The following is a 25,060-nucleotide window of genomic DNA, read 5'->3' on the forward strand; positions in this document are numbered from 1 at the left end:
CGTCCACTTTTTGATTGTTAAATAATGTGAAAAAGGTGTGGCACTGAAGTGATATCATTTATTTACATTGTCTTTAAATTATAGAACTGTTGAAATAGTCCAAGCAAACATTTTCAAGAGAAATGTGAGATACAAAACAACCTTAATCATCCATCCGTCTTTGGAGGAGGGAGGAAGCCGGAGTACCCGGAGGGGAGAACAGGATCGAACCCAGGACCTTCGTATTGTGAGGCACACACACTAACCCCTTTTTCACCGTGCTGCCTCATCCTTAATCAATATACAGTAAATGATAAAAATGTTGCCGATGGTAAGCGCTTTTAATACTATTGTTATATCGTGATGACACATTCTATGTGCAACAAGCAAACAAACCCATCCATTCATGCTTGCGACTAATATCCCTTCACAGTGCAAAGCCACAGTAATCCTAGCCTCCATGGCGCCAAATACTTTATGTTTCTTACAAGTATCATCACTGTATGACGAGGACGAGAAATACTGTAGCTACACATGCGACAACACACCGAAGATTGAAAGATATGCTAACCGCAAGCTAGAGCTCTTGTATGTAAAGAGAGGTAGATCGATACAAATATGAACAGTACAATACCATGATAGAATAGTGGTTAGATCGATATTTTTTTACCATCAAAAATATTCTGTCCTTGTTGTTATTGTTTACAAACTCAGGAAAACATCCCTGGATACAGGAGGGCGTTTAAGGTCAAAAAGCAAAAAAAAATATATATATATTGTTATTGTTACACCACTATCCTGTGTTTTTATGTGATATTAATTGTTATCAAAAATTAATCATTCAATGGTCTTGAAAATTTTAATTATCAGCATTGGTGTGGCCAATACTGCAATTGATATGGGTGACAATGCAACATTTGTAGTCTAAAGAGAGAAGAATAAATGTTTAAGAAGTGTAGATAGAACCATGCTACAACAGAAAATAACCAGCTATTACCAGTAAATTAGCAAAGTTAAGTTAAAAGTTAAAGTACCACTGATAGTCACACAAACACACTAGGTGTGGTGAAATTACCCTCTGCATTTGACCCATTACCTTGTTCCACCCCCTGGGAGGTGAGGGGAGCAGTGAGCGGCAGCGGTGGCCACGCTCAAGAATCATTTTGGTGATTAAACCCCCAATTCCAACCCTTGATGCTGAGTGCCAAGCAGGGAGGCAAGGGTCCCATTTTTATAGTCTTTGGTATGACTCGGCCGGGGTTTGAACTCACAATCTCAGGGCGGACACTCTAACCACAAGGCCACTGAGCAGGTAGAGTAATAAGAGGTTGAGAAAATAATACAACAGGAAATTACGGTATGCAATATTTTATCCCATACGTCAGCAGCTAAGTGTTTGTAACTTGTTTTGACATGGTATGTATATGTGATGTATGTTGTTATCGCAGGAAGCCCTTATATATCACAATATAGATACAATCCATCCCTAGTGAGGAGTATGAAAAGGACCCATAGTTTAGTAGAAGTGTACCAAAATAAGGAGTTGGTTAGAAACGGGATTAGAAGCAATGAGTAAGGCGTGAGAGAAACATTTGGGAGGGTTCAACTTTGAACTCCTTGCCTTCTTCCCAAAACAAAGGGCAGCCATTGTCCTGACCAAAGGCCTTTAAGTCAGTGTCAACCCCCTTGTCCACCCTATCCAACCCAGTCTGACAAGTATAGGATTGAACTCTTAGATTAATGTTGGTCCCCTTTCTGTCCCTAGCACTGGCTCAGGACTTTATAAATGTCCCCTCCCCAGCACTTAGATGAAACCCCCCCACAAACACACACACACACACACACACCCACACACCCTCCCCTCGTTGGCAAACGTGCACAAACAACGGGCCAAAGAATGAAACTTAATTTGTAAACACAAGCTACTGAATTTAAGTCTGATGCCAAACATGAGTATGAAACAGAAATTTTAAGTAGGGATGCTCTCTGATCATATAAGTATTAACTGTACATGTCTATTTATTCATGGTGAGTGCTATTGACAGTTAAACAATATCAACACAAACTAACGCTAACACAAACTGAAATTCTGTCCCTATACAATCGGGACATGAGTCTGGTTCGCAATGCCGATAGTAAGTTAGACATGTTCACAGTGAACCTTGGACTCTGCTATAGCTGCCCCTTGTCACCGGTCCTGTTCATTATTTTTATGGACAGAATTTTTAGGTGCAGTCTTGGTGTGGAGGGTTTCCAGTTTGGTGACCAGATGATGTGGTCCTGTTGGCGTCATCAGGCTGGGACCTTTAGCGTTCAGTGGCGCGGTTTAGAGCCGAGTGTGAAGCAGCTGCAATGAGGATCAGCACATCCAGATCTGATGCTATGGTTCTCAGTCGGAAAAGGGTGCACTGCACTCCCGGGTAGGGAGTAAACTTCTCAAGTGGAGGAGTTCAAGTATCTTGGGGTCTTGTTCAGGAATGAGGGAGTGAGGGAAAAATGGAACGGGACATTGACAGACGGATTGGTGCAGCGTCGGCAGAGATGCAATCACTGTACCGGTCTGTTGTGCTGAAGAAGGCGCTGAGCCAGAAGGCGAAGCACTCAATTTACCGTTCAGTGTACGTTCCTTCCCTCACCTTATGGTCACCAGATTTGGGAAATGACCGAAAGGACAAGGTCGTGAATACAAGTGGGATAAATTAGTTTTCGCCGCAGGATATATGGGATCCCCACAGAGGCTCCAGGAGAGGCTCAGAGTAGAGCCGCTGCTCCTTCACGTCGAGAGGAGCCAGCTGAAGTGGCTCAGGCATCTACTATAAATGTCTCCTTGACTCCTCCCTGGTGAGGTGTTTCGGGCATGTCCAGCCGGGAGGAGGCCTTGGGGCAGGTTTAGGACATGCTGGAGGGACTATGGCTATGTCTAGAGGGGACAGGGTCGTCTGGGCATCTCTGCCTATACTGCTGCCCTGCGATTCGGATAAGCTTGGATGGATCACAATAAGTACAGAGCATTCCATATATAAAACACAGTTAAAAAAAACGGTCCTTTTCTTTAAAGTTATTTTAATGGCGCTAATCTTTCTAACGTGCAATTCACACACTTAGTCACACATTAAGAGTGTTACTAAAACGGCCTTCTTTCATCTCCGTAATATCACAAAAATGTGTTCCATTTTGTCCACTAGCGACGCTGAGATCATTATTCATGCGTTCCTTACGTCTCGTCTCGATAACTGTAACGTATTATTTTCGGGTCTCCCTATATCTAGCATTAAAAGATTACAGTTGGTACAAAATGCAGCTGCTAGACTTTTGACAAGAACAAGAAAGTTTGATCATATTACGCCTATACAGGCTCACCTGCACTGGCTTCCTGTGCACTTAAGATGTGACTTTAAGGTTTTACTACTTACGTATAAAATACAACACGGTCTATCTCCATCCTATCTTGCCGATTGTATTGTACCATATGTCCCGACAAGAAATCTGCATTCAAAGAACTTCGGCTTATTAGTGATTCCCAGAGCCCAAAAAAAGTCTGCGGGCTATAGAGCGTTTTCTATTCGGGCTACAGTACTATGGAATGCCCTCCCGGTAACAGTTAGAGATGCTACCTCAGTAGAAGCATTTAAGTCCCATCTTAAAACTCATTTGTATACTCTAGCCTTTAAATAGACCCCCTTTTTAGACCAGTTGATCTGCCGTTTCTTTTCTTTTCTTTTCTCCTCTGCCCCCCTCTCCCTTGTGGAGGGGGGGACACTGGTCCGGTGGCCATGGATGAAGTGCTGGCTGTCCAGAGTCGGGACCCGGGGTGGACCGCTCGCCTGTGCATCCGTCTCCGCTCGAGATGGTCTCCTGCTGGCCTCACTATGGACTGGACTCTCACTGATATGTTAGATCTACTATGGACTGGACTTTCACAATATTATGTCAGACCCTCTCGACGTCCATTGCAGCCGGTCTCCCCTAGAGAGGGGGGTCACCCACATATGCGGTCCTCTCCAAGGTTTCTCATAGTCATTCACATTGACGTCCCATTGGGGTTGTGAGTTTTTCCTTGCCCTTATGTGGGCTCTGTACCGCGGATGTCGTTGTGGCTTGTGCAGCCCTTTGAGACACTTGTGATTTAGGGCTATATAAATAAACATTGATTGATTGATTGATTGATTGATTGATTGATTTTTGATCCTTGTCGATTCCGTAGCATGGGGAAATGTAACGTCATTCAGTTACTGTTGAGCCACAAGCTCAAAAATAGCAAGCAGAAATGCACAAAGAAAAGGGGGAAATTATGGAAATCTTAGATCTAAAGCCATGGCAATTATTTCTCCCGACAAGACAAGACTTTGATCGCCTAAGATGACGACATTGGAGTGAACGCCTGCTTGCGCGCTTTGGCGCTTGTAGAGAGGAGGAGCTTCACATTACAGTTGAGTGCAACGATAACATAAAATGTAGCTTGTTACACTAACTGCTTTAGTAAGATGAAATAAAAGCTCAGTAAAAAAAGACGGTAGACAGGAAGTCTATAGTATTTTTTTTAAATCTGAGACTTTTACGTCGTCAAAACATGTCAAGACACCTCTTCTCATACCAATCACACACTTCTGGCTTCACAATAATAGCGTTATGGGTCGCATCCGGTCTTATTACCATAACAAAATGAAAAACTGTCTTGCATTACGATCATGCTTTGTCAAAGATGTTTTGTAATGTAATCTGTGATATTTCTACTTAAATTAATGTGTCTGGCAGATTGAAATAAAGTGTATGTTAATTCATAACCTGTTCTGATTTATAGTCCGCAATTACACAATGTTTAGCAGGCTGAATATTACATTTTAATAATGAATAGAAGGTTTAAACATTGTCATGCAGAGATATAAATACAATTAACTTGTATTGTACAGGATAAAAAAGCATTTATTCGGGTAAAAATATCACATTTTACATTACCAAACATCTTTGACAATCAAAGCATAATAATAATTATCCCCATTTTGAGTTAATAATGCATGAAACTTGTATCTAAATATGGTTTAGCTCCTCTCCTCTGCATGCAAGTGCTCTTACGGCAGGAATACAAATTCTGTATTCCTACGAAATACAACAAAGCTATCTAATTGTCCAGTTATGGTAAAAAAAATGTTTTAAATGATCTGTCTGGGGTACACTTATTAATGACAAAACATATTTATCTGCAATGAATTGCAGTTAGTTTGAAGTTTACTATGAACAAACAGTGATTAATCGCGATTAAATATTTTAATCATTTCACAGCCCTAATATGTATGTAAGGCTGCTGACATATGCAGTAACACACGACATTGATATATAGAATAGATACGTGCATACAAAGCAAATAGCAAAGCGACGTGCCTACTTGGCTAACATGCATCTTTTGAAACTTAGCCCGCAATCCTAGGTCACTGTTAGCACGCGGCTCACATGTGTCATATTTACCCATTTATATCTCTGGCTCACATTGTTGTCACACTATGTGGATATTATTCCCTCTCCTGACTAATTAATCTCCTGGCTAATTTTGTCTTCTTAGCTGTTTACACTCTGTTGTATTGCTGTCCCAGTTATATTATTGTTATTGATATTTGGACGACTCGTCCAGGGTGTACCCCGCCTTCCGCCCCCAGTGTAGCTGCGATAGGCTCCAGAACCCCCTGCAACCCCAAAAGGGACATGCGGTAGAAAATGGATGGATGGATGATTGAACCAAATCATTTTTTTAAAGGAGCACATTTGTTATATTTTGCTTTTTGTTATATTTTGCTTTTTATTTTACTTATAAAGTCCAGCACTCAAATTTCGACCTGTTGTTCCGTAGAGCCGAACAGGGAACGTAAGAGGGTTGAAAAGAAAAGATAAGAGCGGTGAAGGACTACGATCTGTTTGAAAAAATCCCAAAAATTGCCATAGTGTCGAGGTGACTTTTCCTGTTTTATGGACAATTTTTTGCTTTCTGCAGCACTCATTTTTATTGTCTCTTCTCGCTACATGCAGAGGATCAACAGCGATACAGCAAGATGGCGCAACCAAACTTAATCGTTGATACTGTTACGCGATTGAGCATTTATTTAAAAAGATTGAAAATGGAAAAAAATGTTTTTTTTGTTTTAGTTATGTTTTTTGTTTGAGGACAAACATGACACAAACCTTCCCAATTGTTAGAAAGCCCACTGTTTAATATGTTTGTGTGTATGCTTCACTAATGAGAGTATTTGGTGAACATTGTTTTGTCCTACTAATTTCGGCGGTTCTTGAACTCACCATAGTGTGGACTGTGACACAACAGTTTGTTTACATGTAAAATCTTCCACTCCTTGTTTGTCTCATTTTGTCCACCAAAAGTTTCATGCTGTGCATGAATGCACAAAAAGTGCACTTTGTTGATGTTATCAACTTGTTGGAGTGCTAATCAGGCATATTTGGTCAGTGCATGACTGCAAGCTAATTCATGCTAACATGCTATTTAGGCTAGCTGTATGTACATAGTGCATCATTACGCATCATTTGTAGGTATATTTGAGCTCATTTAATATCCTTTACTTGTATCCTCTTTGTATATAATTTAGTTTTGCATGTCTCATGACATGTCTGTATGTAATATTGGCTTCATTTCAGATAGTTGTTAGTGTGCCATGTTGTACCAGACCACAGCAAACATTACCTAGCTTTCCAAAGTTTGTAATAAATCTACACTGTCAAAAAAATGTAAGGAACAATTTTTTATCAGGTATGGCATGAATTCAATTGCAGTTTTCTGATAAGGTTTTGGTCAGGTACGTGGCAGAGGGCGTTGTTAATTAGTTTCAGCTGCATTGGTGTTGATGGAATTAACAACAGGTGCCCTAAAGGGGCAACAACGAGATGGCACCCAAAACAGGACTGGTTTTGCAGGTGGAGGCCATTTCAAGTTCCTCCCTCTTGATCTTTTTTAACTGTTTTTCCACAAGTGTTGGCTTTAGCTAGAGTCATTATCACGACTGGGAGCATGAGGCGATTTCTTAACCCTCCTGAAGTTGCGCAGATTGTCCTACTCCTCCAGGATGGCACATCCATGCGTGTTGTTGCAAGAAGATTTGATGAGTCTCCCAGTACAATCTCCAGAGCATGGAGGAGATTCCAGGAGACAGGCAGTTACTGTAGGAGAGCTGGACAGGAGCTCACTGATGCCCTTAGACAGATCTGGGAGGACATCCCACAAGACACCATCCGTCGTCTCATTAGGAGCATGCCGCGACGTTGTCAAGCATACATACAAGCACGTGGGGGCCACACAAGATATTGAAAATAATTTTGAGTTGCAGAAATTGAATTTAGGCAAAATGGACGAGTCTGCTATATCATTTTTTCACTTAGATTTTTGGGGTGTCTATATACTGAGACCTCTGTTGGCTGAAAACTTTTATTTCCATCAAAAGATGTGGCATCCTTTTGTTCCTGAGACATTAAACTGTCCATATCAGTATAGATATCCGACTTTTTTTTTTTCCACCATTGAAATCTGATGTGTTTTCAAAGTGTTCCTTTAATTTTTTTGAGCAGTGTATTAAAAGAAGCCTGCCGTTTCCTATAAATAGGACACAAACATATATACCTTTGGCCATTAAAAGCCAGTAATTTCCAGGAGTTTTCTCACCTTCTGAGTCGCCTCTGATTTACTAATGTTGTAAAAATGTGTAGAATAAATATTACATTTCAACATTTCTGTCAACGAAGATTTGCTTCAGCCTGCGACACACAATCATTTTGATAGTACGCTATTACAGCTAATAAAGACACTTACGTTATGTGTCGCCTTCATTATAACACTTATATACGGCTTTTCATTTTTTGCGGCTCCAGACAGATTTGTTTTTTGTATTTTTGGTCCAATATGGCTCTTTCAACGTTTTTGGTTGCCGACCCCTGTTTTAGGGTGTCCCTCCCATTGCAGAGCCTTTGTTCATGCAACCAACTTCATGCTTTCCACTTTCTTACGACCCAAAAAAAAATTACATATGCATCGAACATTTCATAGAACTAATTTTTTATTGATATCAGTTACATGCAGTGTTGGGACTAACGCGTTACAAAGTAACGCGTTACTGTAACGCCGTTATTATCGGCGGTAACTAGTAATCTAACGCGTTATTTTTTATATTCAGTAACTCCGTTACCGTTACTACATGATGCGTTACTGCGTTATTTTTTATGTAGTATCGGCTAGAAACTGAGAAGATCTGAGTGTTGCAGCGCTGCTGAAGAGGCGACAAAAAAGAGGCGCGCCGCGCGCTGTCTGTGTGTACGTGTGTGTGTGTGTGTGTGGGAGGGGGCGTGTCTGTGTCTACTATCAAGACGTCATGGCGAACCCCGAAGCCGAATTTCTTAAAATGGAGATATTTTCAGTACGTTTCTTTTATCGACCACAAAGAAAAGAACATTTTAGTTGAATGTAAGTTTCAAATATGCTGAAACAGCGACAAAAACAACATGCTTCGACGAAGCTAGTAAAGAGACACACACTCACCTCCACTTCCAACAGCGGCTGGATTTTAACGAGGCACTGCACACTGAAGGTACACACACTCTGTCAATTCTCTTATATACTCTTTCATTTTCAACTTTTAGAGTGTTTGATTATCACATCACTCTAAATGTTTAGACTATAAAGTTCACAAACCTAAAGAGGGATACTAGTGGGCCAGGCTAATATTTCCTTTTCTCTAAACTAAGTGGGGAAATGTGTAGAGTGTTCTGGGCTTCAGACATGATTTTATTTCAGAATTCCTTGAGAAAACGCCTGGTTAGGCTTTATGTATGTAGTGTGTGCCTTTCTTGTTTTACAGCTATGTTGTTATTATGCTGTTTGTTACTTATGTATGTTAAGTTGCAGCTATTTAAAATAGTTTTGTCAATTTGTTCTGGTCTGAAACAAATTGGCCCTTTAAAACACATCTTTGTCTTTGTGTGTTGTATGTAGAGCACATTGCTTAGCAGAGTTCAGTGATGCAAAAACATGTCAAGTTGATCAACAGATTGTATTATTCTCCAGTGCAATAACAGTACTAAAATGAAGGCTAAAAGGGCATTAAATGGGGCCTTAAAAAAATAAAAAATAAATATATAAGTAACTAAATAGTTACTTTTCACAGTAACGCATTACTTTTTGGTTTAAGTAACTGAGTTAGTAACTGAGTTACTTTTGAAATAAAGTAACTAGTAACTGTAACTAGTTACTGGTTTTCAGTAACTAACCCAACACTGGTTACATGTCTATCGCGATTTATATTGATATAATTTCTATAGGCCCAGCCCTAGCTTCTCGTCTCCTCTGTTTTTTCTTCATGTCTGTCTGTGCTAGTTCTGCATTTAAGAACCTTCTGTAATACTTTATTTGACATACATAAATCAATATCTCAACGTTTGTCCATCAATTTAGATACATCTATATCCGAATCACAATGCATGAATCTATTGTCTTCCCCTTCGCTATTTGTAAAAGTCAGAATGTTCGATTCAACCCTTATTTTAGATCTTATTTGATTGTAGAGGTGCATCTATTGTTGTCATTTATGAGCTATTTAGAGTAACACATTGTTTTGAACAAGGATTTAAAAATGACCGACTGGGCTGGTTCTCAAAAAAGGTTTTCATGGTGAAAAGTGCAAACGTCCAAGGAGGCTGAAGAGAATGTAAAAGTATATGTGATGGGAGATGGGGCCAGCGCTGTCTGCAGGAGCAAAGGTCACCGCCTCTGTCCATGGTGCTGAGGACAGAGCACCATCAGACGGGGGCGTGGCAGTGCTGATGGCGAGACACAGCTGGCAGGTGATTTAATTTCACAGGTGGTACGTGTTAATCTAATCATCTGTTGTCTTTAACAGTAAGCAGCCGGGAGCAGGACGGGAGAGAGGATACGGACGTGACTGAAAAGTAATGTTCTACTGGAGAGAAAACTTTTGTGAAAACAAATTAAAACCTTGTTAAAACCTGCACGCTTGGCTCCTGTGCCATGTCTGACAGTGGGACTGCGAGGACGCAACTACCACAGTATAATATGAATATTAAGAGAGAAAAAGGTGGTGAGTGCAGCAGGAACAATTTAGGTTTTTATGAAAAGGAGGTCAAACAATTTAATAGTCCAATTATCTACTGATCAGATGTGAACAGTGACATGAAAGGAGACGATAAGAAAGATTGTCCATAGCCATCTCACGCATACATTGGGGCTGTTTTTAAAAGAAAGTAAAACCAAAATCTAAGAGGGCTGAGGGATGAAGAGCCACACATTGCATCACACTATTCCAGCTATCGCTGATGGGAGCGCAAATAACTTATTTTGAAATCCTGTGAAAGATTGAAGGGCTCTCCTCACACTGAACCAAAAACATCAAAGGGGAAAAAACAACAAAAAAGTTGAGCACAAAAGAAAAAGGGCAATATACTGTACCATTTGATCACACTATCAATTCATTGGTAAAGAGTCAGACATTGAGGATGTGTTTGTTAAAACTTTATATAGTTGCCTGACAGGTAATAATGAAAGTGCGCAATAAGCTTCCCCACTAATGGCGGAGGGAGATAAACTCGTTTCTTTTACTGCACTGCGAGACAAATAGTCTCATTACTCCTGATTGAAACTGAAGGTGGAGTTTATTACAGAGAAATACCAGCAAGATCCATCTTGAATAATGTAAACTGCCTCAGTCAACATCATGCATATGGAAGTCCACTTCACTCTTTCTCATACTAATGTCAAGGTTTTTGTCTGGCAATATTGAAAGTCTTCATGAAATAAAAGAGGTCTTTTGGAGTAGAGCAGAGCTCTATCGAATGACTGCAAATTGCACTGTGCTTATAATAAATGTGTCATTTATTTTTATTTCCAAATCTATTCTTTCTGCTTCTGATTCTTTAAGCACAGTAAAACATTTATTATCTAACCAAGTGGTTCTCAAACTTTTTTTTTTAACAAGTACCATCTCAGAAAAAACTTGGTTCTCCAAGTACCAACATAATGACCAACATTAAAATACAGGAGCGTAGTGGGCCTACATATTAATCAAAAACAATGCAGAGGTTTAATTTAACAAGCATGTTTAAATATCTATGGCCACTGTAACATTACACACAGTTTGAGCAGGAACACTGTGTTTGCATATAGGAAAATAAAACACTGTACTTCAATCAAGTGATTCTTTGGTGTACAACTCACTATATAGGCGAATCACTGATCTAAACAAATCATTTTAGCAAGGATGTTTAAAGCTTGTATTTGTTATTCCCCGTGACTGAAATGATGGTAAAAGGCAAGAATAAGGTTAATAAACTAAAAGTTAAAATTAAATAGTCTATGATTTTGGGTGTCAATCACCAATCAGTGTATGATCAGGTAAAAGAGCAATGTCTAATAAAATAATTTCTGTATTTCAATCAATCAATCAATCAATGTTTATTTATATAGCTCTAAATCACAAGTGTCTCAAAGGGCTGCACAAGCCACAGCGACATCCTCGGTACAGAGCCCACATAAGGGCAAGGAAAAACTCACCCTAGTGGGACGTCGATGTGAATGACTATGAGAAACCTTGGAGAGGACCGCATATGTGGGTAACCCCCCCCCCCTAGGGGAGACCGAACATATCCGAACATACTTACGACCGAACATATTTACAACATACAGTTTGAGTATCAATAAAAGCATTCTGAACACATAAAAAAAAACTACAGTATGCAAGGGTTAAAAATATATATAAAATATTCCAATGATGCAATTTTTATTTTATGGAGTTATTTCTGTTTTTTCATTTGTTTTTAACAACACATTCACATTATTATTTTAATATGGCAAACATATTCGATTAGGTGCTTTCCAAACTGCAGCAATTCATGGTCCGCAGCTAAATTTTAAACGGCCGGTGACACATTCTAAAAACACTTTTACTTCATTTTTTTTGTTTTTCTTTTTTTACTTAATAACTGCAATAAGAGAGCAGTTATAATGTAACGGGTGCAAGTTGAAATCTTGACACTGACAACAGGAATCGGATGTCCAGGCTGTTTTTTTCCCCTTAAAAATGTCTATGTATTGTATTTGTTTTGAAAAAGAAAACTACAATGGCCTCAGGATCTTGTCATTTTTCAGGGTGCGACCCTCAGTGGAAAAGGTTTGGACACCCTTGGATTACATAGTTAGTCTGATGTGTCTTTTTCCATTGGCCCAGTCTTTGTGTTAGAATTAATAAAACAAATTGCAGGACATGAAATAAAAATATATATTTTCATATAAATGTGTAAAAAGTTACAAGTTAGTACAGTTAGACATTGGCATTTATATGTTTTGATGGTCAATGAAGGCACCTTTGTCATGTGTGACTGGTGGAAAACAGAGAAAAAGATCGTGAATGACTGACAAGAGGGTTCTCTCTGTAAAATTAATTCTTCTATTGGCAGTATTCACCTGCGGTCGTGTCCGGCTCATTAATTATGCTCAAAATGGTGGGCCATCGAGTGTCTGTTGGCTTTTGTCAAAGAGAAAAGCCCTAAACTTGCATTGTTTTAGGTTCTTGGAAGCGTTTAAATCGCGAAAAGTTTCTTCAGATTTCCTCGAGAGGTAATCAAGAACGGCGAAAGATGTCAAGATTTCACAAAAGACAACGAGAAACAGGGCGAGCACTCCAGACCAAGGGAGCGAAGTCGAAGAATGCACAAGTTTGCAGTGATCACTTCGTTAAAGGTTTGTTTGATATACTTTTAACGTTTAGTCCTGGGCATGACATTTACGTGCATCCGGCAGTGGAGGCTCCTCTATGGGGTCTTGGGGCACTAGGAGGTTAACCCCTTTACTACTGTTACCCCAGGTGGCCCTTGGCAAAGGCCTAGTACCTGACTGCCCCCTAGCCAGGGATACGGTGAAGACCTCAACGGCAGAGCAGGCGGGAGATGGTAGTTTTTAAGAACTACCACAACGGCTGTGATGGCGGAAGAAGGCTGCAGCAGAAAAGGGTCCCCAGTCGTCTTGGACTCCATGCCACTGGACCCTGACCCGATTCTGTTAAGGATCGTGTGGTGACTGTCTGTGCACCAGTCTCCCCACAGGCATCCTCCATAAAGGGATACACCCCTACCAGGAGGATCGTCATACTCGTTCGAGTGACCGCCGATAATAATAATAACGTTTGGTACTTCCCATTGAAGTATTATATTGATATTATTTATATTATATCTTGTTTCAATGTATTTTTGCAGTTTTGCTACAAGTGTTTCGTGAAGCACCAATTCGGCGAGTCTGAGTTAAAAAAACAAAAACAAATGTCAGCAAAACCTAAAACAGTTACGTTTTTACCAAAGGTAGCAATCATAAATTAAGTTTTCAGCACATACACAATGTTGACATCTATAGTTATATTTTGATAAAGACGGGGGAAAACATGCGTACTCGTATACGGCGCGTGCAACAATAAGGCAACAAAAATGGGTGTAGACGCGAAGTTAAATCATGAAATAAATAAATAAATGATAAATGGGTTGTACTTGTATAGCGCTTTTCTACCTTCAAGGTACTCAAAGCGCTTTGACACTACTTCCACATTTACCCATTCACACACACATTCACACACTGATGGAGGGAGCTGCCATGCAAGGCGCTAACCAGCAGCCATCAGGAGCAAGGGTGAAGTGTCTTGCTCAGGACACAACGGACATGACGAGGTTGGTACTAGGTGGGGATTGAACCAGGGACCCTCGGGTCGCGCACGTGCTACCTTACCCGAGAAAAAACTAGGCATGCTTTATCTGGGAGAGTCTTGATAGCAGTTTCCGTGACCCAGCCACAGACTTAGAAGTTGTAAACCTCCATGCTTTTCCAAATGTATCTGTTTTATCGTGTAGAATGATGTCTGGAGCACCAGATAGTTCGACATGTCTGGGAACGTGACCGAAAGATAATTCTTGAGATCACTCGACAAATCTTTTTTGATAACGTATAGGAATAGATTCCATTGAATAGTGGGTTTTTTTTTGTATCTTTTATAGACAGTTCGCATTATGTTTGCTGCACAGTAGCCATATTGGTTTGGTTGCCCACCACTTTGTTTACTTTCATCCAAAAGTCACGTGACTGAATACAACCTATTAAACAAACGTGCTCAAGGGCTGAGAGCGATTCACAGAGTGAACACTCTTTCACCCTGTTTTGAAGCAAAATACGAAGAAAACGAACACACAAAACAGACGTGGGAAGTTATCGAGTTTATTTTCATTCATTGTTCGATTGACTTATGGAATATATCGGCCTAGGTCTAACGTAGCCAACAGTTGGCATGCAAATGCTTAAGGGGGAACATTATCACAATTTCAGAAGGGTTAAAACCATTAAAAATCAGTTCCCAGTGGCTTATTTTCATTTTCGAAGTTTTTTTCAAAATTTTACCCATCACGCAATATCCCTAAAAAAAGCTTCAAAGTGCCTGATTTTAACCATCGTTATATACACCTGTCCATTTTCCTGTGACGTCACATAGTGATGCCGATACAAACAAACATGGCGGACAGAACAGGAAGGAATAGCAACATTAGCTCGGATTCAGACTCGGATTTCAGCGGCTTAAGCGATTCAACAGATTACGCATGTATTGAAACGGATGGTTGTAGTGTGGAGGCAGGTAGCGAAAACGAAATTGAAGAAGAAACTGAAGCTATTGAGCCATATCGGTTTGAACCGTATGCAAGCGAAACCGACGAAAACGACACGACAGCCAGCGACACGGGAGAAAGCGAGGACGAATTCGGCGATCGCCTTCTAACCAACGATTGGTATGTGTTTGTTTGGCATTAAAGGAAACTAACAACTATGAACTAGGTTTACAGCATATGAAATACATTTGGCAACAACATGCACTTTGAGAGTGCAGACAGCCCAGTTTTCATCAATTAATATATTCTGTAGACATACCCTCATCCGCTCGCAGATTTCTTTGACTTTATCGTTGGAAATGCATCTGCTTTGAGTGTCGCAGGATATCCACACATTTTTGCCATCTCTGTCGTAGCATAGCTTTCGTCGGTAAAGTGTGCGGAACAAACGTCCAATTTCTTGCCACTTTCGCATCTTTGGGCCACTGGTGCAACTTGAATCCGTCCCTGTTCGTGTTGTTACACCCTCCGACAACACAGCGATGAGGCATGATGTCTCCAAGGTACGGAAAACAGTCGAAAAAACGGAAAATAACAGAGCTGATTTGACTCTGTGTTTGTAATGTGTTTGAGAAAATGGCGGATTGCTTCCCGATGTGACGTCACGTTGTGACGTCATCGCTCCGAGAGCGAATAATAGAAAGGCGTTTAATTCGCCAAAATTCACCCATTTAGAGTTCGGAAATCGGTTAAAAAAATATATGGTCTTTTTTCTGCAACATCAAGGTATATATTGACGCTTACATAGGTCTGGTGATAATGTTCCCCTTTAATCCCTATTGCCGTGTCTGAGTCTCATACTATATTTTGTGCATTTTCAGTTTAAAGTATTTCACCGATTGCATATTAATGATAATTTTGGGCCCATCCAATTAGTACCGATCAAACCAGTGGAGAGTCTACCAATATAAAAAACACATGTAGTTTTAAAAACATGGACAAAGTTTCAGTTTTTCAAGCGAACACAGAGGTACCACCTTGAGATATGCATGTTGATGTACACAGAGTTTGAAAGGGTGTATTTATGTGTAATGAATACAGAAAGATGCTCAACTGTTTTTCCCCCGTCTGCGGTATACACAACTATAAATAAACATATTTACAAAGAGAATGGCATTTTATGAAACAGGCCTTTGTAGCTCCTGAATAGCAAAAAACAAACTTTGATCTGGTTTTAGTAATCATTGCACTCAGTCATTTTTGCCATCATGATAAATTCCCTTCAAGGCAAAAAGAGAGCTCTTTTATGTCAAAACATACCATTCTATTGGGAAGATTGGTATAAAATGTAATATATGTATATATTTTTTTTCTTTTCTTTTTTTGAATGTGCTTTAATCCTACTTCTAAAGGTGAAGATCATGTGTCCAAAAATCTCATGTTTCAATGTGATGTTTGATTGATCAAGATTGGGTTCAAAAGATTTCCCCTCTGGCCAAAACTTTTTTAAAGTGTTTCATGTGGGACTCCAACATCATTTTTATGGACTTCAAAGGAGCACACAGAGCAAAAACTGACCAAAAAGACTCAACGTTCACTTGCCAGGAGTTGAATCTTCAATAACAACAGCAAAGACAACAACACATTCTGTTAATTGATTTATTTGTGTAATTAAAGACGGTTTAATTGAAAAAGAATCAATAACATGGCAAGGTAACAAGGGAGGTCAATATGTCAGAGGATACTGTCAGATCAGCAGAAAACTCATCTTGAAGGATATTTCACTGGAGTCCGTCTATATTCCATCAATCCAGATAATATGCTAAAAAAATATTTTGTTGTGTTTTTTGTAGTGCTAAACAAACTTTTCTGCTGCTTAGTTCATATTCTAACGGCTTAATATATCGTATTGCAGGACACAGTATTTCCTATATTGACAGTAGGCAGCTTACAGAGCTCAACTCAATCGATCTGTTTTAGTGATGCTTAGGCATGGCTGTGCTGAGGCGGGGAGTGGGCTGAGAGAAGGGTACGAGAAGCCAGGCATTCACTGTGAGTGAGATGTGACTTTTTTCCCTGGCAATGTCGCGACAGCAGCAGAAATCTCATTTCATGACTCGATGCCATGTTGGCTAAAGCACATGGCTCAAAGCCTATCCCCGGTAAAGCTCGAAGGAGACTGGGGTGTTAGCATTTAACCAGCCACAGCTGAAGACGCAGGAGGTGAGTTAAGGAAATGAAAAACTGTTGGGTGGCGTTACGGTCGACGGGACGGCAAACAGACAAACATCTGACAACAGCAGCTTTAGTGGTGGTGGGTTCCACTGAAACCATCATAACAGCTTTTTGATTGAAAACAAGGTTTTCCATTTTGTAAATTCTTCATGTGAACATGGTTTCTGGATGTGTTTGGTATGAGGGGACATTTTCAAAACGAGGTCATTACTAGTTTTAACTGTGCCGTTACTTACATTTCATTTCCTTCCTATCCATAATACAAATCCTGTTTCCATATGAGTTGGGAAATTGTGTTAGATGTAAAAATAAACGGAATACAATGATTTGCAAATCCAACAACAAACAAAAAAGTGGCAGCAAACCTGAGTCTTTTAGTGTATTTCTCGCCATCTCTAGGTATAAGTTGAATATAAAAGTTGACCAAATTGTCGGTATACGGTAAATACTTTCTACTATAACAGCGAGAGGCAGGATTTATAATCTAGCATAAACTTTTATCAACTCAGAGGCAATACAACAGTTTATCGGCTCAGTATAGCAATAGTTGCCGATAAACTTGTTATCTATCTGTGATCAATGCGCGGCAAAAGTAGTTCCTCAGTGTTAGCGCTTATAATAATATAGTTAATACTTGGTTAATATTCAGGTAACGACATGTAAATAGAGTATTGGTTTTCAGATGTTTTTTAGAGGGCTTAATGATGCGATAGATGTAATGACTGCCATTAGCTTCATTATGACACCTTGTGCTTGCCGTGTGTCACAAATTAGAATGCATAAAAAGAGAAAAATGTGTACTTGTCTTACATGGAGAATGTGAATCAGAGGCAAAATTCCAATAAAAAGTGCAGTTCTCCTTTAAGAAATTAATGAATGATCTTTATTGTCATTGTACATGTACAAACCCCGTTTCCATATGAGTTGGGAAATTGTGTTAGATGTAAATATAAATGGAATACAATGATTTGCAAATCCTTTTCAACCCATATTCAGTTGAATATGCTACAAAGACAACATATTTGATGTTCAAACTGATAAACATTTAGTTTTTTGCAAATAATCATTAACTTTAGAATTTGATGCCAGCAACACGTGACAAAGAAGTTGGGAAAGGTGGTAATAAATACTGATAAAGTTGAGGAATGCTCATCAAACACTTATTTGGAACATCCCACAGGTGTGCAGGCTAATTGGGAACAGGTGGGTGCCATGATTGGGTATAAAAGTAGATTCCATGAAATGCTCAGTCATTCACAAACAAGCATGGGGCGAGGGTCACCACTTTGTCAAAAAATGCGTGAGCAAATTGTTGAACAGTTTAAGAAAAACCTTTCTCAACCAGCTATTGCAAGGAATTTAGGGATTTCACCATCTACGGTCCGTAATATCATCAAAGGGTTCAGAGAATCTGGAGAAATCACTGCACGTAAGCAGCTAAGCCCGTGACCTTCGATCCCTCAGGCTGTACTGCATCAACAAGCGACATCAGTGTGTAAAGGATATCACCACATGGGCTCAGGAGCACTTCAGAAACCCACTGTCAGTAACTACAGTTGGTCGCTACATCTGTAAGTGAAAGTTAAAACTCTCCTATGCAAGGCGAAAATAGTTTATCAACAACACCCAGAAACGCCGTCGGCTTCGCTGGGCCTGAGCTCATCTAAGATGGTCTGATACAAAGTGGAAAAGTGTTCTGTGGTCTGACGAGTCCACATTTCAAATTGTTTTTGGAAACTGTGGACGTCGTGTCCTCCGGACCAAAGAGGAAAAGGATCATCCGGATTGTTATAGGCGCAAAGTTGAAAAGCTAGCATCTGTGGTGGTATGGGTGTGTATTAGTGCCCAAGACATGAGTAACTTACACATCTGTGAAGGGGCCATTAATGCTGAAAGGTACATACAGTTTTTGGAGCAACATATGTTGCCATCCAAGCAACGTTACCATGGACGCCCCTGCTTATTTCAGCAAGACAATGCCAAGCCACGTGTTACATCAGCGTGGCTTCATAGTAAAAGAGTGCGGGTACTAGACTGGCCTGCCTGTAGTCCAGACCTGTCTCCCATTGAAAATGTGTGGCGCATTATGAAGCCTAAAATACCACAACGGAGACCCCCGGACTGTTGAACAACTTAAGCTGTACATCAAGCAAGAATGGGAAAGAATTCCACCTGCGAAGCTTAAAAAATTTGTCTCCTCAGTTCCCAAACGTTTACTGAGTGTTGTTAAAAGGAAAGGCCATGTAACACAGTGGTGAACATGCCCTTTCCCAACTACTTTGGCCCGTGTTGCAGCCATGAAATTCTAAGTTAATTATAATATGCAAAAAAACAATAAAGTTTATGAGTTTGAACATCAAATATCTTGTCTTTGTAGTGCATTCAATTGAATATGGGTTGAAAAGGATTTGCAAATCATTGTATTCCGTTTATATTTACATCTAACACAATTTCCCAACTCATATTGAAACGAGGTTTGTAAATAATGGTGTTGTATAGTTAGGGTTGACATTGACTCCACCTATGATCTAACACAGGGGTGTCAAACTCATTTTAGCATGGAGGAAATTCTATTCCCACGTTGGCCGGACAGGTAAAATCATGGCATAATAACTTACAAATACAATTACGACAACTTCAGATTGTTTCCTTTGTTTTACTTTGGCCCAAAACAGAACAAGCACATTCTGAAAATGTACATATAACAAATAATCGTCTTGACTTCAAGTTAGTTGAAAATTCTGCGGAAATAAATTGGTGCCATTTAAAAAACACCATGAAAAACACAATGAATCTAGACTTAATCTCAGTGTATCTACAAAGAAATTAAATTAAGGCACAGCCCATCCTGGATTGAAAAAAAAATTAAATAAAGTATAATTAAAAACTCTTCCAAGTATCAACACCTCATTTGTCATTTCTACATATCAATTATTTGCTAACTCAAGAAACCAAACAAACTGTAGTAGAAACTATTCAAGGGAGCTCAGTTACTCCCTCCCTGCCTTCTAGGCATCACTGTGTTACGATAGAAAAATAAAAGCTGTGCAATGCGTGAACTATTTCAACAAACCAAAAACTTGAGACTGACAGTATTGCAGTAAATCACACACTGTTCACTTTCTTTAAATGTGCACATAAGACAATCATTTTCACAGAACTATATCAATGTGTAGTGTCTCATGCAGCATTTTTAGCGGGGTTACTAATTGTTTATTTTACTCATGTTTGTTTCACGTTGGGTCAAGTGGGAGGAGTTGCAGCCCCGCTTTACGGTGTACCTCTTGCTTGGTATGCTTGCTCGCCCCAGTATAAACTATTTGCTTGCAAACAGAATTGCTATTGCAACATCCGGTGGACACATTTAGAACAGCAGCTTACTTAATTTAAAAATGCATCTCTATTTTACACTTTGCAAACTCATCTCACGCTGTTCGCGGGCATGATCCTGCCCGCAGGCCGCATGTTTGACATCCCTGCTCTAACAAAATACCAGTGTTCTATTGACTCCTGTGTACCTAAAATATCTTCTGTTTTCCAGACTGATATTAAAGGCCTACTGAAATGATTTTTAAAAATTTAAACGGGGATAGCAGATCCATTCTATATGTCATACTTGATCATTTCGCGATATTGCCATATTTTTGCTGAAAGGATTTAGTAGAGAACATCGATGATAAAGTTCGCAACTTTTGGTCGCTGATAAAAAAAAAGCCTTGCCTGTACCGGAAGTAGCGTGACGTCACAAGTTGAAAGTCACCTCACATTTCCCCATTGTTTACACCAGCAGCGAGAACGATTCGGACCGAGAAAGCGACGATTACCCCATTGATTTGAGCGAGGATGAAAGATTTGTGGATGAAAAACGTGAAGGACTAGAGTGCAGTGCAGGATGTATCTTTTTTCGCTCTGACCGTAACTTAGGTACAAGGGCTCATTGGATTCCACACTCTCTCCTTTTTCTATTGTGGATCACGGATTTGTATTTTAAACCACCTCGGATACTATATCCTCTTGAAAATGAGAGTCGAGAACGCGAAATGGACATTCACAGTGACTTTTATCTTCACGACAATGCATCAGCAAAGCACTTTAGCTACGGAGCAAACGTGATAGCATTGTGCTTAACTGCAGATAGAAACAAAAGAAATAAGCCCCTGACTGGAAGGATAGACAGAATATCAACAATACTACCAAACTCTGGACCTGTAACTACACGGTTAATGCTGTACCGCCTGACGAAGCCTAGCAATGCTGTTTCTAACGACGCCATTGAAGCTAACTTAGCTACGGGACCTCGATAGAGCTATGCTAAAAACATTAGCTCTCCACCTACGCCAGCTCTCATCTGCTCATCAACACCCGTGCTCACCTGCGTTCCAGCGATCGACGGCGCGACGAAGGACTTCACCCGATCATCGATGCGGTCGGCGGCTAGCGTCGGATAGCGCGTCTGCTATCCAAGTCAAAGTCCTCCTGGTTGTGTTGCTGTAGCCAGACGCTAATACACCGATCGCATCTACAGCTTTCTTCTTTGCAGTCTCCATTGTTCATTAAACAAATTGCAAAAGATTCACCAACACAGATGTCCAGAATACTGTGGAATTTAGCGATGAAAAAAAGACGATTTAAGCTGGCGACCGACCTATTCCAAAATGTCTGATTCAACTATTGACGTCACGTGCATACGTCATCATACCTAGACGTTTTCAACCGGAAGTTTCCCGAGAAATTTAAAATTGCACTTTATGTGTGTTGCAATGTTAAGATTTCATCATTGATATATAAACTATCAGACTGCGTGGTCGGTAGTAGTGGGTTTCAGTAGGCCTTTAATGCGTGGTGTGTACAATTATGAGCTAGATTAATACAAGTCTACCACATGTTGAATAGTTTTCGTTTCCTTGCAAATCCTACTGGCCAACACAGACCAAACCCTTGAGGTACTGTAGAACTTATTATCATTGAAATTTGAATTATAATGAGCACTCAGCATGTGCCTTAACCTGCTCAGACAGCAGGACAATCCTGCAGCAGCTCTTCCCTGCAGCAACAACTTTCCCCTGTGGTGGCTTAATAGCTTATGTTAAGAGCGCTGTCCTTGGTTGCTGGTGTGCCGTGCACCCAAATTGAAAAATAGTTTGTGAGAAGTATCTTGACAGAAAACTCAGTGTGATGATACACATTAAAAAATGTGAATTGTATGCAAAAATAAAATAAAAATTCAGTAACATGACTGACAAACAAGCTTCAAATAGTGTTGAAGCTTGAAGAAGTGGTCAAGGACACATGCTCCCTACTTTGCAATGGCTTCTTCCTTGAATTCAATAGTGTTTCTCACCTTAGTTATCAAATTGCTGGCAGGCGTGTTATATTCAAAAACACACTACCGACAACTGTGTTTTCAGACAACTTTGTTTAAGTTAACTGATGCATTCATATGCGTGCATGAGACAGCTTTACAGCACGACACAATCGCCCTTTCCTCCCTTTCCAGCACCTGAAAATACAAGGTATAACTCATCTGAGACCAAGCAGCTCTTGTAGGTCTCGTAACGCGAGCAATTTGCATCTCTGACCACACGCAGGCTCCATTTTTATATCACCCTTACCTACACTCACCGTTAAAAATAGGTACCGAATTCTGTACTTCTATACTTACCGACCAAATTATGTTGGTACTATTCACTTAAAATTAAAAAGTGCCTCATGTTGATGCGCATGTTGCACGTGACATCACGTCGGGTTGCTGACTCAACCGGCTCAAACACTTGGCTGGCAAACAATCCCTCAAGCAGCACTCAGAGAACTGTCTCAAGCTAATGTTGCCATTTTCCATCCCAACAAAGAAATTATGCCTAAGAGAAAACACTGAAACGTAAAGTAAGACTGTCGATGCTATTTGACATTGGATTTGCCGTAGACATGCTACTGATTAGTAGGGGTGTAACGGTACGTGTATTTGTATTGAACCTTTTCGGTCCGGGGGTTTCGGTTCGGAGGTGTACCGAACGAGTTTCCACACGGACATATTAAGTAGCGTAACGCACGTTGTGTAAACTAGTGGTTCTCAAATGGGGGTACACGTATCCCTGGGGGTACTTGAAGGTATGCCAAGGGGTACGTGAGATTTTTTTAAAATATCTGTCAAAAAAAACTGTGAAAAGAAATGCAACAATGCAATATTCAGTGTTGACAGCTAGATCTTTTGTGGACATGTTCCATAAATATTGATGTTAAAGATTTCTTTTTTTGTGAAGAAATGTTTAGAATAAGAGTTATATTAGTTATATTAGTAATAGAGATCCAGATGGATCTCTATTACAATCCCCAAAGAGGACACTTTAAGTTGATGATTACTTCTATGTGTAGAAATCTTTATTTATAATTGAATCACTTGTTTATTTTTCAACAAGTTTTTAGTTATTTTTATATATTTTTTTCCAAATAGTTCAAGAAAGACCACTACAAATGAGCAATATTTTGCACTTTTATACAATTTAATAAATCAGAAACTGATGACATAGTGCTGTATTTTACTTCTTTATCTCTTTTTTTCAACCAAAAATGCTTTGCTCTGATTAGGGGGCACTTGAATTAAAAAAATGTTCACAGGGGGTACATCACTGAAAAAAGGTTGAGAACCACTGGTGTAAACAATGCACACCGAGGCACAACACACGGCATGCTAGCAGCTAACGGCCTACAATAGACTGACCATACGTCCTCTTTTCACCGGACATATCCTCTTTTGCGGAGCTGTCAGGGCGGAGTTTCTTAAATGCCTCAAATGTCCGGCATTTTGAGTTAAGGTTGCGTGTATTTTCAATGTACGTTCAGGGTTAAGAAGGGGTTAAAAACAAAACAAATTGTGCACGCAGCAGCATTGGTGAGGGAGGGGCAGAGACAGAGAGAGCGAGAGAGTTATGATAAACGCGCATGCGTCGCCAGGCTCTGCTTTTTATTCATAGATTTATCAGATTTAATTTTTTATTATCTATAGCAGGGGTGTCAATAGTGTGCCCCGGAGGCCATTTGCGGCCCACAGCTAATGTTTTAAAGGCCCACGGCACAATCTAAAAATACTATTAATATAAACAAAAACATAACAAAAGTGAAATAAAAAAGCTTAAAGGTTAAATGTAATTTAGAAAAAGTTGCAATATTAACTAATAAACAAAGCTGTTTTGTCATTGCTCAAAGCATAATATTGAATCAAAATCAATGTTATTATGAATTATTGACCAATCCAAAGTTCTGATTACTTCACATCTAATATTCCACTCAGAAAAATATTTTTGGTGGAAGATTTTGCAAATTTGGTGAATAAATAACCCAAAAATGTATATTTTGTTGTTTTCTTACTGTACCGAAAATGAACCGTGACCTCTAAACCGAAGTACGTACCGAACCAAAATTTTTGTGTACCGTTACATCCCTACTGATTAGCATTAGCGATTTTACATGGCTATTTTAACACACACAAATTTCAGTTCAATTCAGTTCAGTTTCAGTTTATTTCGAAGATGCATACGATACAAGTTAATGCATCACATATTTCCAGTTGTTTCATTACAGCACGTCCAAAAAGGAGTAGGAAGAAGCAGAGCTTATTTAATCCTACCCCTTTTCATTCCATTGCAATTTTATCCCATGTCCTTGTTCCCTGTAACAGAACAGTGAATAAATAAATAATAAATGACTAATATACCATAATAAGTAATAAGTAAATAATCTTTATCTCAACAGAAAAAAGAAGAAGAAAATATTGGTAATTAAAACTACAAATAAAATGCACGTTACAACCAAACAGCCGGTGTTGAATAATTACTTACAGTATAACACCTCTAAGGAAGCAACATAAGACTACTGTAAATCCCAGTCTCACCTACACTGGTGGAACTGGGAGTATGATGCAAATAATGGGTTTCACTATGTAAAGAGCTTTGAGTCACTAGAGAAAAAGCGCTATATAAATATACTTCACACACACACACACACACACACACACACACACACACACACACACACACACACACACACACACACACACACACACTTGTTTTTGTGGCAAAAGTAATTTTCCCACAAATCCAACATTTGAATGCAGAAAGACAATACATTTAACAACTACTGTACTTCACTTCAGAACCAACAACTTTTAGGAAAAGAGCCTTTCTAAAGTCACAAGAGTAAATTTAATTGGTTGCCT

At 39.5% G+C, this 25,060-nt stretch overlaps 1 protein-coding gene across 6 annotated transcripts in view; it reads right to left on the reverse strand.

The window, feature by feature from the left end:
- Positions 1 to 25,060, reverse strand: part of lrp8 (low density lipoprotein receptor-related protein 8, apolipoprotein e receptor) — a 447,631-nt gene that overhangs the window by 304,436 nt on the left and 118,135 nt on the right. The gene's annotated exons all lie outside the window — the stretch shown is intronic.

This window comes from Nerophis lumbriciformis, linkage group LG14 (genome assembly GCF_033978685.3).
Source record: "Nerophis lumbriciformis linkage group LG14, RoL_Nlum_v2.1, whole genome shotgun sequence".
Classification (NCBI taxonomy): Eukaryota; Metazoa; Chordata; class Actinopteri; order Syngnathiformes; family Syngnathidae; genus Nerophis; species Nerophis lumbriciformis.